The sequence below is a fragment of the Suncus etruscus genome, chromosome X, assembly GCF_024139225.1.
Source record: "Suncus etruscus isolate mSunEtr1 chromosome X, mSunEtr1.pri.cur, whole genome shotgun sequence".
Classification (NCBI taxonomy): domain Eukaryota; kingdom Metazoa; phylum Chordata; class Mammalia; order Eulipotyphla; family Soricidae; genus Suncus; species Suncus etruscus.
In genome coordinates, this window is record NC_064868.1 from 63,094,166 (window position 1) to 63,109,730 (window position 15,565).

A 15,565-nucleotide genomic window follows, 5' to 3' on the forward strand; every position below is an offset into this window, starting at 1 on the left:
AACTTAATTTCTCCATTTTTGCTTTTATATTTCTGTAGTAGGATTTATTTGTTTTTAATTCAGGGATTCAAAATAAAATTTTTGGAATTCAATTTCTAGGCCACTAGAGGACTCCTTGTGATCTTTGGAAATTCTCAAGGGACAAGGGCCCACAGGATGAAAACAAATTTGGAAGGGATCCATAATGAGAAGTCTATTAAGTACTGGCTACACTACAATAAAAATTTCTTCTCATATGTGGGGCACTGAACAAGTGGAATACATTGCTTATAATAACATTGCTAAAGTAGCAAAAGTGAAATTAAACAAGTGTTTTTAGTCCAGTGAGCTTTATATTATGCTATGAAGCAATAAACATTGTGATTGAAGAGAGATTTCCAGAGTCATATGTGTTAAGTGCTAGGTCTTTGCCATTTATCAATTTTATGACCTTGTGCAAGCTACTGAACTGTTCTCTGCCTTGGTATTTTTATTTATATAACAGGTATCATATAGAGAACATAATTTATGGTGTTGTGACATTAGGTGAGTTAATTTGTGTCAAGCACTTGGAAGAGTGCTCTGGTGTACAGTTTCTGATCACTAAATACTATTAAGTGCTGAGTATTAAAAACAATGATGAAAATAATAATATTGTGGCTATGATTTATCATCTGCATAAAATAGGTGTTGTATGTGTAATATAGATAATTAAAATTGGATTTTCTTAAAAATGTCCATCTTGAATGAGGATGAATTTTGAGTTTTCCATGTACTCAAAAGCCCTGAAGTAAACAAAAAAGATTTCAAAAAAGGAGGGAGTTTGCTTAATCTCAACCACAACAATTTTTTTGGTTTCTAATATTGATCTTTGGGAAAATTTCAGATGAGCAGTTAACAGGATTCAAATGGTGTATAAGTATAGAATAGAAGAAAAAGTTCTTCAACATTTTCATGAATGAAAATACTGAGTAGTAAAGATGCACAGACAAAGTTGGAAAATGGAGAAGCTATTGGAAAGGGCTTAACTGAGTTTGATTCCTGATACCCTATCAGGGGTCTTCAAACTACGGCCCGCGGGCCACATATTGTATTTATTCCCATTTTGTTTCTTCACTTCTAAATAAGATATATGCAGTGTGCATAGAAATTTGTTCATAATTTTTGTTTTTACTATAATCTGGCCCTCCAACAGTCTGAAAGACAGTGAACTGGCCCGCTGTTTTAAAAAGTTTGAGGACCCCTGTGCCTATATGGTCACATGGGCCTACCAGAAGCAAACAGTGATAATAGATAAGTGAAAACAAAGTTACTGTAAAAAATGGAAAGAAAAAAGAAAGAAAACAGAAAGAAAAAGAAATAAAAGACCAGCAGGAGCAGCTGTAGGCAGTGGCCAGAGTTTGCATTTTAAAAATTGCCAGTTGAAATTGAGGTGCATGAACGCAGACTCAACTGTCAGTTGTGAGTGGAGTTGGGGAAAAAAGTGCCCCAGTTTAAATGCAGCTGCGGTGTGTGTGACAAGTGGGAGCAGCCATAGGTGGTAGCCAGAGTTTGTATTTAAAACATGTTAGTTGGGTGCTCGCCTCGGCAGCACATATACTAAGATTGGAATGATACAGAGAAGATTAGCATGGCCCCTCCGCAAGAATGACATGCAAATTCATGAAGTGTTCCATATTTAAAAAAAAACATGTCAGTTGTAATTGAACCCAAGGTACATGAAAAGAAATATAGCTGCTTGTCTTTTGTGTACATTTCTTCAAGTCAAGGAGCTGTACTACAACACATAATAACAGTACCATAAAATAAAGTTCACAATGTGATAACTATTCAGAAACTCACACCTTGTGACTAAAGATGCTAGTTATGGAGACGCAATCAACAGCACCCACTTATATCACATCGTTGATCAGGACTTTAGAGAGGAAATGTTAAGGATGTTCAAAATGTTCAAAATTTAAAGAAATGATGGAATGGACAGCCCAAGACTCAAGAGGCTATGAGAGTAGAAATGAGAAAACTTCAAATGGAAATATCAGGGCTGACGAACATGGTAGGTGAAATGAAAACTTTATCAGAAAGCCTTACTGGAAAGCCTTACTGTTACTTGGTAGAGTAACAGTCACTGAGAACAAAATTAGTGAAGTAAAAGATGAGATGCATATTATCTCCATATAACAGAAAAAGCTGGAAAAACATCCTCAAAGAAAGCAAGCAGACAAACATAGAAATCTGGAATAAACTCAGTAGACATAACATAAGAATCTTTGAGGTCCCAAAGACCCAGGAACAACTCTGATGAAAAATCAAGGACATCGTTGTTAAGATATTCCAAAACTACAGACTGCATGCAACCACATCTTGGATTCCCAAAGCATATCAAATAAAAGAGCTCAAAAGCACCCAAGACACATACTAGTCACAATGATGAAAACTATAGAAAAAGGGGGGGGTGCGGAGAGAGAGCGTGAAGGTAAGGCATTTGCCTTTCATGCAGAGGGTTGGTGGTTCGAATCCTAGCATCCCATATGATCCCCTGAGCCTGCCAGGAGTGATTTCTGAGCGTAGAGCCAGGAGTAACCCCTGAGCATGCCGGGTGTGACCCAAAAACCAAAAAAAAGAAAAAAAAAAAAGAAAAAAGAAAAAGAAAACTATAGAAAAAAACCCAAAGATCGCTACCCCCCTTCAAGGCACAAAAAGAAAAGTGACAGAAACTTAACATACCGAATTAGAAATGTTAAATGTGGGTTACTTCAGATACTGCAGATATTGAAAGGGTAATCAGAAATTACTTTGAGTCATTATGCCACAAAACAAGAGAACCTGGAAGAATGCAAAATTCTTGGACTCTTATAACCTCTCAAGTTTGAACCAAGATGATCTGGAATACATGAACAGACTTATTAAAAAGCTTCTTAAAATCAAAAGTCCAGACCCAGATAGATTAACTAATTTCAAACATTTAGAGGACCTATTGGCCATCTCTTTCAGGCTCTTCCAGACAACTGAAGAAAGAGAAAAACTCCCAAAGAGTTTCTATGAAGTTATCATCACCATGATACCGTATAAAGCAGAGATGTCACAAAAAAGGGAAATCTAGGCCAATATCTTTGATGAACACAGATGCAAATATCATAAACAAAACACTAGCAAACAGAATCCAAAAATTCATCATGAAGATCATACACTATGATAAGTTGGATTCATTCCACAGATACAAGGATGGTTTAATAAAACTAGGTCAGTTAATGTAATACACCATATCAACAAAAAGAAAATAAAAACCGTATGATCACATAAATAGATGCAGACAAAGCATTTTATAAGGTCTAGTGCTTGTTTATGATAAAAACTCTCAACATTACGGGAATGAAAGGACATTTCTTCAATATAGTCAAGGCCATTTACCTCAAAACCATGGCAAATATTGTACTAAATGGGAAAAACTGTTTTTTTTTAAATTTTTTTATTTTTAATTATGAGAACAAAGATGCAAAGAAAGAGGACAAGGTAAAGTTACAGTGGAAAGACAATCACCCATAACATAATTCTCAGAAGAAGTCCCCTTGCTGATATCTTAACTTTGAACTTTCAGCCAAAGAACATTAAGATAAATAAAACAGAATCCATGTACAATTACTTTGTCCCGCAAGTCCCCGATTGTAACACATTATAATATTTCTTAACAGCACACAAGGCAATCTAAAGTCATAAAACTTATGTGCTCCTTAAACATTAGAGGCATAGTATTTTTTACATTTCCATGTACATGCATATTAGCTTAAGTTAACCTCAAATTTTAAGTGGATTTTTTAAGGATTAGAGTCAAAGGAGCACAGTAAAAACGGTGTTAGAGTGGCAATTGTTGTTTGCATAGGCACACCAAAATATGAGGGGCATGGAAAGGAATAACCTTGGCCTAAATACAAAGAGACCCTACCCCTGAAGTTTCCTGGCATAAGATCAACTCTAGGCTCCAAGCAAGTTAGATCATCCAATCCAAGACATTGTCTGTAGTACCATCACACTTTTATTTTTCACACTGTCTGTTGTTGGTATCATGTTTCTGTATTAAAGATCCTGGAATCTGCATATCCTACATTGAAGTCAGGATGTGGAGCGTCCTCTTGTTTCACCTCATCATTAAAGGGCAATGCAGGGAGCCCTGTCCTGTAAGCAGGTCGTTGTTGTTAAGTTTTCTCAGTGTTAAGGGAAGTCTCTTTTGAGCAGGTCGATGTCTGAGCAGTGGTAGGGTCTTCCATGGTAGAGGATTGCTTCCAGGTGATGCCATAGACAATCCTGGATGTTTCGTGGATGGCTTCCCTGGTTCAGGGTTGAATGGAAAATGCCCTTTTTTCTGAGGCCTGTGCCAGGTCGTTCTGTCAATGTTCAGGGTGTAAGGTCCCTTTGCACTACAAGATTTGTGTGTTCCAATCTTTATTAGATAGGATCTTATTTGTATGTATAGTATGGGAAAAACTTTCTTAAATCTTTTCTTCAAACTTTTCTTAAATCTGGAACAAGACAAGGTTATATACCTTCTCACCATTTCTATTCAACAAAGTACTGGATAGCAATCAGGCAAGAAAAAGATATCAATGGCACCCAGACAAAGATGAAGAAGTCAAGCTCTCCCTGTTTGCAGATGACATACTATATTTAGAAAATCCTAAAGATTCTACCAAAAAGCTTCTAGAAACAATGTATTTGTATAATAAAGTGCCAGGCTACAAAATTAAAACACAATAATCATGGTGAGTTTTTTTTTGTTTGTTTTTGGGACACTCCTGGTCATGCTTAGGGGTTACTCCTAGCTCTACACTCAGAAATCACTCCTGGCTGGCTCGGGGGACCATATGGAATGCCGGGATTCAAACCAACATCCTTCTGCATGCAAGGCAAATGCTATCTCTCCAGCCCAACCATGGTGTTTTTTATACAAATAATGAAAGAGAAAGAGACATTAAAAAACAATGCTATTCATAATTGCGCCTCAGAAAATAAAGAATCCAAAGAGGTAAAAGACCTATACAAAGAAAAATACAAAGCACTGATTTAAAAAAAAGGTGACACAAGGAAATGGAAACATATACCTTGCTCATAGATAGGGAGGACTAACATCATTAAAATGGCAATATTCCTCAAAGCATTGTTCAGATTTAAAGCAGCTCCTCTAAGGATACCCATGACATTTTCCAAAGAAGTGGATTAAATACTCCTAAAATTCATTTGGAACAATAAATGCTCACAAACAGGTTAGGCAATACCTGTGGATTAAAAGATGGAGACATAATTTTTCCCAACAGCATAGTCATTAAATAGCATGGTACTGGAACTAAGATAGACCCTCAGATCAGTGGAATTACTTGAGTATTCTAAGACTGACCTATCGGTATACAATCAATTAATCTTTGATACAAGGGTAAACAATACAATGTGGAGCAAGGAAAGCATTTTCATCAACTTGTGTTGCAAAAAAGGGAAGTTAGACTTCTCTTAATACCATGCAGAAAAGTCAAATTAAAAACATATTAGGGCCCGGAGAGATAGCACAGCGGTGTTTGTCTTGCAAGCAGCCGATCCAGGACCAAAGGTGGTTGGTTCAAATCCCGGTGTCCCATATGGTCCCCCGTGCCTGCCAGGAGCTATTTCTGAGCAGACAGCCAGGAGTAACCCCTGAGCACTGCCGGGTGTGGCCCAAAAACCAAACCAAACCAAACCAAAACAAACCAAACCAAAACAAAACAAAAAAAACATATTAAAGCAAAGGAAACCAAACACAAGCAAAAGAAAAAAAATAAAAATCAGAAGAAATCAACAATATAGAAACAAAGAAAACAATACAAGATATTGGTGAAGTGAGGAGCTAGTTTTCTGAAAAACAAACAAACAAACAAACAAGATAGACAAACCACTGGCAGGAATCACAAAAAATAAAGAGGGAAAATACTAAAATAAATTGAATCTGAAATGAAAGGGGAAAGATTATAACAGAACTGCCAAGAAATCCAAAACATCATGAGACATTATGGTACTCAAACTAGAGAACCTAGAAGAAATGGACAGATTTTGGGAAAAATATCATTTCCCAATACTGAATGATGAGGAAGTAGAAGGTCTAAGTAGGCCAATCACAAGTAAGGAAATTGAAATAGTAACTAAGAAACTTCCCAAGAATAAATGTCCAGGACCAGAGGGGTTTACAGGTGAATTTTATCAAACATTCAGAGAAGAGTTACAATCACTAATTTGTAGATTCTTCCAAAACATGAAAAAGCCGGAAATTCTCCCTAATACCTTCTAAGAAGCTAATATTATGCTCATTCCCAAAGCTGACCTAGAAACTACCAAGAAAGAAAACTATAGACCAATCTCACTAATGAACATGGATGTAAAAAATTGTTTTTAAAAAAATAAAATACGGGCCCGGAGAGATAGCACAGCAGCGTTTGCCTTGCAAGCAGCCGATCCAGGACCAAAGGTGGTTGGTTCAAATCCCGGTGTCCCATATGGTCCCCCGTGCCTGCCAGGAGCTATTTCTGAGCAGACAGCCAGGAGTAACCCCTGAGCATCGCCGAGTGTGGCCCAAAAACCAAAAAAAAAATACATGTATTACAATCATGATTGTAGTTGAGTTTCAGTCACAAACAGAATACCCCCCTTCACCAGTGCAACCTTCCCACCACCAATGCCCCTCTCTCCTCACCCACCCCTGCAGGTATTCGAGACAAGCATTCTACTTCTCTCATTAATTAACATTGTCATGCTAGTGGTTAGTGTAGTTATTTGCCTAATAGCATTCACCACCCTATGGTGAGCTTCATATTGTGAGCTGGTCCTCTGGCATTAACTTTATCATCTCTGGGCCTTATTACAATAATGTCTTTAATTTTTATTAAAACTCATAGATTAGTGAGATTATTTTGTGTCTATCTTCCCCACTGACTTATTTCACTCAGCATAATAGATTCCATGTACAGGAAAATTCCATGTATAGGAAATTTTCATGACGTCATCTCTCCTGATAGCTGCATAATATTCCGCTGTGTATATGTACCAGTTTTTTTAGCCATTGATCTATTGAAGGGCATCTTGGTTGTTTCCAGAGCTGGGCTATTGTAAATAGTGTTGCAATAAATATAGGCACGAGGAAGGGATTTTTGAATTGTACTTTTTGTGTTCCTAGGGTATATCCCTAGGAGTGGTATAGCTGGATCGATGGGAGCTCAATTTCCAGTTTTTTGAAGAATCTCCATATTGTTTTCCATAAAGGCTGGACTAGATGGCATTCCCACCAGCAGTGAATAAGAGTTACTTTCACATCCCTGCCAGAACTGATTGTTCTAGTTTTTTGTGATGTGCACCAGTCTTTGTAGCATGATATGGTAACTCATATTGATATGGTAACTCATAGTTGTTTTGATCTCCCTGATGATTACTGATGTGGAGCATTTTTTCATGTGCCTTTTTGGTCATTTGTACCTCTTTTTTGAGGAAGTATCTATTCATTTCTTATCTACATTTTTTGATGGGGTTAAATTTCTTTTGTTAAATTCTGTCAGTGCCTTGTATATTTTGGATATTATCCCCTTATCTGATGGGTATTGGGTGAATAGTTTCTCCCATTATGTGGGTGGCACTTGTATCCTAGGCACTATTTCCTTTGATGTGCAGAAGCCTCTCAGCTTAATATATTCCCATCTGTTTATCTCTGCTTCCACTTGTTTGGAGAGTGCTGTTTCCGCCTTGAATATGACTTTAGTCGCAATGTCACAAAGTGTTTGACTTATGTGTTGTTCTGTACACCTTATGGTTTCAGACCTAATATCAAGGCTTTTAATCCATTTGGATCTGACCTTTGTGCATGGTGTTAGCTGGGGATCTGAGTTCACTTTTTTGCAAGTGACTAACCTAGTTGTGCCAACACCACTTGCTGAAGAGGTTTCCTTGCTCCACTTTGGATTTCTTGCCCCTTTATCAAAATTAATTGATTGTATGTCTGAATACTCAAGTCTATTCCACTGATCTTAGGATATATCTGTCTTTATTCAAATATGCTGTTTTAATAACTATTGCTTTGTAATACAATTTAAAATCGGGAAAAGTTATGCCTCCTATATTGTTTTTCCCAAGAATTGCTTTAGCTATTTGTGGGTGTTTATTTTTCAAAATGAATTTCAAGAGTGTTTGATACACATCTTTGAAGAATGTCATGAGTATCTTTAGAGGCATTGCATTAAATCTGTACAATGCTTTCTGGAGTATTGCCATTTTAATGATGTTAATCCTGCCAATCCATGTCCAGGGTATGTGTCTCCATTTCCTTATGTTCTCTTTTATTTCTTGAAGAAGTATTTTGTAGTTTTCTTTGTACAGGTCCTTCACCTCTTTAGTTAACTCCAAGATATTTGAATTTATGTGATACTAATGTGAATGGGATTGCTTTTTTAATGTTCAGATCTTCTCTATCATTATTGGTGTATAAGAAGGCCATTGATTTATACATGTTAATTATGTAGCCTGCCTCTTCGCTATATGAATATTTTGTTTCTACAAGCTTTTTGGGAGAGTTTTTAGGGTTTCTAAATATATTTTTCTGTCATCTCCAAACAGTGAGAGCTTGACTTTTCCCTTTCCTATATGGATGCCCTTTATATCTTTTTCTTGCCTAATTGCTATAGCAAATAATTATAGTACTATGTTGAATAGGAGTGGTGAGAGAGGGAAGCCTTGTCTTGTACCAGATTTTAGAGGAAAGGCTTTTCTTTTATCTCCATTGAGGATAATATTTGCCTTTGGCTTGAGGTAGATGGCCCTGACTATATTGTGAAAATTTCCTTTCATTCCCATCTTGATGAGAGTTTTTTTTTATCGAGAATGGGTGTTGGACATTAACAAATGCTTTCTCTGCATCTATTGATATGATCCTGTGATTTTCTTTTTCTTTTTGTTGATATACTGTATTATGTTGATTGACTTATGGATCTTAATTCATTCTTGCATTCCTAGGATGAAACCTACTTGATTGTTATGAATGACCTTCTTGATGAGGTATTGGATCCTCATTGTCAGAATTTTGTTGAGGATCTTTGCATTTGTGTTCATCAGGGATACTGGACTGTAATTTTTTTGCAGCATTTCTGTCTGGTTTTGGCATCAAGGTGATGTTGGCTTCATAAAAACTATTTGGAAGTGTTCTTGTTTCTTCAATTTAATGAAAGAGCCTGACAGGATTGGTAGTTGTTTTTGTTGAAAGGTTTGAAATAATTAATTAGTGAATCCATCGGAAATGGGCTTTTGTTTTTGGGAAGACATTTGATTACCATTTTAATTTCCACAATAGTGATGGGGGTGTTTAGATATGCTAGCTACATCATACTGATTCAAATGTGGAAGGTTATGAGTCGAAGAATTTATTCCTTGCATGTTCTCATGTTTTGTGGCACAGTGTTCCTCAAAGTAGTCTATCTTCATATCCTTTTGATTCTTGTACATGTTCCATTCAACTCGATCTATGCTTTCTTTGAGTTCTTTTTAACATCCTCTATATTTCTTCTCTAAACTCCTTATCTGAAAATTAACTAGGTGCTTGGCCGTTTTTGGGTCATCAGAGCAGTCATCTTCATTCTATATGCCTGTGTTGGCCTATGTTGTTTCCCCATTGTCACACTTGTAGTGTGGATTTTTTCCCCTGGGTTTTTGGGTCACACCCAGTGGTGCTCAGGGGTTACTCCAGCTCTATGCTCAGAAATCACTCCTAGCAGGCTCAGGGGACCATAGGGGATGCCAGGATTCGAACCACTAACCTTCTGCATGAAAGGCAAATGCCTTACCTTCATGCTATCTCTCCGGCCCCAAGGATTTTTTTAAGTGTGATTGTAGTGTTCATTGGCTAGAAGGTGCAAACGGCTGCAAAAGTTCCCCTGGCTCCACTGTTTGTGGACAGGACAGCTCACTTCTGAAGAAGAGCTCTCAGGGAAAGATAGGCGGAGAACATAAAATCCCAGGCCACAGGACGGTTGTCCAGGAGGTCTAGGAGGTCCGCGGAGGTGCGGGGCATTGTCGCAACTGGCCATAGGTCTCTTTGTTGTTTGTGTGGTCTAGGCGTTCAGTGGAGGGGTGGAATGTTGCCTCATATGGCCGGAATGTGCAGTCTAGATGGTCGACAGCGGGGGTGAGGCGTTACTGCAGCTGGCTGGAGGTTGCGTGATTGTCTGTAGTGGTCTAGGTGGTTGGCCCTTCTTCAATTATTAAAGCTACCTAATTTAAGAGTTCTCATCATACTTAGGAGGTACATGCTGATCATAGTCTCAGTCTGCATAAAGAAAAATTTATTGTTGAAATTGGGATATGTGGACCAGGGATCTGGCTCAAAAAAGTGGGGATACAAAACTCCTTAACAAGATCTTAGCAAACCCAATCCAACAACACATCAAAAAGATTATACATCATGACCAAGTGAGTTTTATTATAGGGACAAAAGAATAGTTCAATTTATACAAATCAATCAACACCATGCAACACATCAATGAAAGGAAGGATAAAACCACATGATCATAACAATGAATGCAGAGAAAGAATTTAACAAAGTCCAACACACATTTAAGATGAAAATCCTCAGCAAATAGGTGGGAAAGGAATCTTCCTCAAGAAAGTAATAGCTATCTAAAAAAAAACCTGCACTCTTATTCATCATAGTATTAGACATCCTAGCAATAGGAATAGACAAGAAGGAAATCTGTTTGGAAAAGAGGAAGTCAAACTATATTTGCAGATGACATGATGATATACATCAAAGACCATAAAGAGTCCATGGAAAATTTCCTAGAAACAATAACCAATACAGCAAAGTAGCCAGCTACAAAGTCAATACACAAATAACAACTCAAAGGAAAAAGAGATCAAAGAGTCTATCCCATGTAAAATAGTGTCCAAAACTATCAAGTACCTAGGAATCGACCTAACAAGAAATATGAGAGACCTATATCATGAAAACTTTAAAACACTTAAGAAAGAAAGTGAATTAGACCTAAGGAAATGGTAGAACATTCCATATTCATGGATTGGAAGAATCCATGAATCTACTATATAGATTCAATTCAATCCCTACTCAGATTCAAAAAACATTGTTCAAGGACTTAGAACAAGCACTTATAAAGTTTATGTGGAACCATAAAAGGCCTAGGATAGCCAAGTCAATACTGAAAAACAAGAAACTGGGAGGCATCTCATTACCTAACTTGAAGCTCTAATACAAAGTCATCAGGATCAAAACAGCATGGTACTGGAACGAAGACAGATTTTCAGATGTGTCAGAACAGAATATCCAGTGACAAGCCCCTAAGTATATGATCAACTAATCTTTGACAAAGGAGCCAATAATTTGAAATGGAATAGTCTCTTCAAAAATGGAATTAGAACAATTGGATAACCAGGTGTAAAATATTAATTATTAATCCATATCTCACACTTTACACAAACATCAATTCAAAGTGGATTAAAGACTTTGAGATTAGATCCGAATCCATAGTTAATTGAGAAAAACGTAGGCAACACTCTCCAATACTTAGACCCCAAAGAACTCTTCAATGATAGGATGCCAATGGCAAAAGATATAGCATCACACCTGAATGAATGGGACTACATCAAACTAAAAATTTCTGTATGGAAAATAAAACACAGGCTAAAATTAGATGACAGATAACTGAATTCGAAAAATATTTGCACTCAACACATCAGTTAAAGCTTTGATGTCTAGGATATACTAAGTGTACCCACGGAATAGAAGAAATTATCCACCCAATACCCATATGAAAAAGGGCACTAAGATATATAAAGTACTGGCAGAACTTAACAAGAAAAAATCTAACCCCATCAAAAATGGGGAGAAGAAATAAGCAGACCTTTCCTCAAGGAAATACAGATGGCCAAAAGGCACATGAAAAATGTTCCACATCACTAATCATCAGTTATATGGAAATCAAAACAACTGTGAGATATTATCTCACACTACAGATAATAGGCACACCACAAAGAACAAGACTAACCAGTGTTGTTGATGTGGGGAGAAAGGGACTCTTTCACTGCTGGTGGGAATGTTGTCTAGTCCAAATTTTTATGAAAACAATATAGGTATTCTTCCAAAAACTGGAAAATGAGCTTCCTCATGATCCAGCAATACTACTCCTAGTAATATATTCTAGGAAAACAAAAATACAATACAAAAAAAATGTCCTCTGCACCCCTATGTTCATTGCAGCACTATTTACAATAGCAATAATCTGGAAGCAATCTAGGTGCCCAACAACAGATGAGTGGCTAAAGAAACTGCAGTACATTTACACAATGGAATGCAATGCATCCACTAGGAAAATGAAGTCAAGAAATTTGCTTATATATGAATGGTCATGAAGATTATTATGCTGAGTGAAATAAGTCAGAAGAAAAGGGATAAACATAGAACAGTCTCACTCACCTGTGCGATATAAAGAAAACATAAGACTGTGGGGGATGATATCCAGAGAAAAAGAGATGAGGATTTGGAGGAACAGTCCATGGAGGGAAGTTTATCACAAAGAATGTTGCGTGCAGTTAGAGTAGAGAACTGTTTACCATGAAAGAAACGTGGCTGGCACACCTACTAATAGTAGGGTAAAACACAGTATGAAAAAGAAAAAGAAAATAATGAAGTAAAATGCCTGCCCCAGGAGGCAGGGGAGGGTGGGTGGGAGGAAAGAGGGCACTGGAGAGGGTGAGAGGGTAACTGTTGACATTGATGGTCGGAAATACACACTGGTGAAAGTCATTTACATTGTATAACTGTAACTCAATAATGCACAAATTTTTTCGAAAAACTGTAGTTATGGTGTTTAAATAAAAGAAATTAAAAAGAAAGAATAAAGTACAGCAACAAGCTCATTTGTGAAAATTATTGTATCACCAATGAAGTCATAATACAATGGCAAAAGTTTTAGTAAGAAATAGGAGGATCCAAGTAAAATAAAAACAGAAGAGGGGGATATGAGAAATTTGAGGTAAAGGGAGCTAGAAAAGGCCATGAGCCAGAGGTTACAGAAATGAGAGGAGTCAAAATGAATGTGAGTAGACTGGTAAAAGCAGAAAAGAGGAGGGGCCTGGAGAGATGGGGAAGAGTGACCACTTGGTCCTGAAAATCAAGGATTTCCTTTAGGGTATGATTTCAGAGGTTTGGAGAAAGGCCCTTGATAAGACTTTTTCCACATCACTACTGATTCTCAAATTTCCACCATAGAAAGAAATTCTATATAAATATGTGCAGGACCATATGGCTCTTAATATAATGAATATTTTGGAAACAAGTTTATAATGAAGACATTTTAAAATCAAGTTTTCCTTAAGTTCAGGGTGGGGCAAGAAGAAGGGAGCCTTCTAAAAATATTGCTTTGAGGCTGGGGTAATATCACAGCAATAGGACTTTTGCCTTACATGAGGCAGACCCAGGACAGACCCAGGTTTGATTTTCAGCATCCCATTTGGTCCTCCGAGCTTGGTAGGGGCAATTTCTATGTGCAGAGGCAGGAGTAACCTCTGATGCTGCCTGTTATGCTCCCCCCAAATAAATATTGCTTTACCTAGCTTGCAGCTGAATAAGTACTAAAATGCTCTTGAAAATGGATTTTATTAGAGGAGGAATGCTGTTTGTATTTTTATTATAATAACTTCCCTCTACTTCTTCACGGCTAAACTTATGAGCTCTTTTATTTTATTTAATTTATTTTGTTTTTTGGGCCACACCTGGCTCTGTGCTCAAGGGTTACTCCTGGCTTTGTGCTAAAAAATTGCTCCTGGCAGACTCGGTGTGGGGGGAGGACCATATTGGATACTGAGAATCGAACCCAGGTCTGTCCTAGGTCAGCCATGTGCAAAGCAAATGCCCTACCACTGAGCTATCTCTTTGGACCCTATGAGTTTTCTTTTTTTTATCACTAACTTGACCTATCATTTCTTAGATACCGTATTTGTTGGCGTATAAGATGACCCCCTAATTTTGCAGTTAAAACATAGGTTTAGGCCTATATTCACTGTATCAGACAGAACCTTCCTGTGCTGCAACTGTATGTACCACAGTGAGCCAATCACAACAAGCAAAGGTTCAAAGGTTATACTGTAATAGACTTCCACTTTGGCCAATCTGAGCAGGCTTTTTACAGTGTAGATTTGGGTCCAGAACATTGTCTAATTTGCATGCATCGAAAGCCTGCTTGGATTGGCTGAGTGAGAGAGGTGGTCTGAGCAGCCTTGCAGTGATTGGTGCAGGATTGAGTTAGAAAATTCGTTTTGGGGCCGGGCGGTGGCGCTGGAGGTAAGGTGCCTGCCTTGCCTGCGCTAACCTAGGACGGACCGCGGTTCGATCCCCCGGCGTCCCATATGGTCCCCCAAGAAGCCAGGAGCAACTTCTGAGCGCATAGCCAGGAGTAACCCCTGAGCCTCACAGGGTGTGGCCCAAAAACCAAAAAAAAAAAAAAAAAAAAAAAAAAAGAAAATTCGTTTTGTGGCAATTTTCAGACAATTTTCGTTTAGCGACATATTGAAACATTTTTCGGGATATACTCGGCATATAAGACGACCCCTGATTTTCGGTTGACTTTTTTTTGTTTCAAAAGTCGTCTTATACACCGGAAAATACGGTACTTCAACGCCCTGCTCTTTGAGTTCTTCTCACATCTCCACTGTTAAGAGATTTAAGCTTGTTCACTATTCTGGTAGGAATACTGTGTTCACAAAAATTGGAGCTTGTGCCTTAGATTCTGCAGGATAATCTACCAAAACAAAATTTTAATATATTTTTTATTTAAGTAACATGATCATAGTTGGGTTACAGTCATAACCAGAACACCCCCTTCACCAGTGTAACATTACCCCTTCCCCCCCTTCCCATCCCCTGCCTGTATTCGAGACAGGCATTCTACTACAATTATTTGTTTTTAAGTTCACTGTTATATTTTTTTCCTTAAAGGATAAGAGTAAAAATATAGTAAAGGTGTGATAGTGGCAATCGTCATTGTTTGCATAGGGAAAATGGAAAAAATCCTTGACCTGATTACAAAAAGGCCCCATCCCAGAAGTTTATTGGCCTAAGACCGACTCTGGGTTCCAGGCATACCAGTCCTTCCAACTCGAGTCATTCTCAAGGTCCCAGTGAAACTTTTTCGCACTTTAGCTATTGTTGGTATCAGATTCTTATATTAAGGACTCTGGATTCTGTGCATTTTTTTCATACCATTAAATGTGGAGCGATCTGCCCTGCATGCAGACTGCTGCTGAGTCGTCTGGATGTTGGGAGCATTCTTTGGAGTAAGTCAATGCCAAAGCAGTGGTAGGTCTTCCCTGGTAGAGGCTTGGATCCTGGTAATGTAATAGACAATTGTGGTTGTTTCTATAGATGGTATCCATTGTTCAGGTGTGTGTGGGTGATGCCCATTCTTCTGAGGCCTAAGCCAAATCATTATGCCAATGTTCAGGGTAAAAGGCTTAATTACATTACCAAATTTGTGTTCCCATCTCTATTAGATAAGAACTTGTTTGCATATGTATTATTTTCCCATTT

General features: G+C 37.7%; 1 protein-coding gene and 1 non-coding gene across 2 annotated transcripts in view; one reads left to right on the top strand and one right to left on the bottom strand.

Annotated features, from left to right (window-relative positions):
- Positions 1 to 15,565, bottom strand: part of HDAC8 (histone deacetylase 8) — a 171,792-nt gene that overhangs the window by 25,958 nt on the left and 130,269 nt on the right. The window lies entirely within an intron of this gene.
- On the top strand, positions 1,555 to 1,661 carry LOC126000271 (U6 spliceosomal RNA). Its single transcript, XR_007492625.1, has one exon. It is a non-coding gene; the product is annotated as a U6 spliceosomal RNA (small nuclear RNA).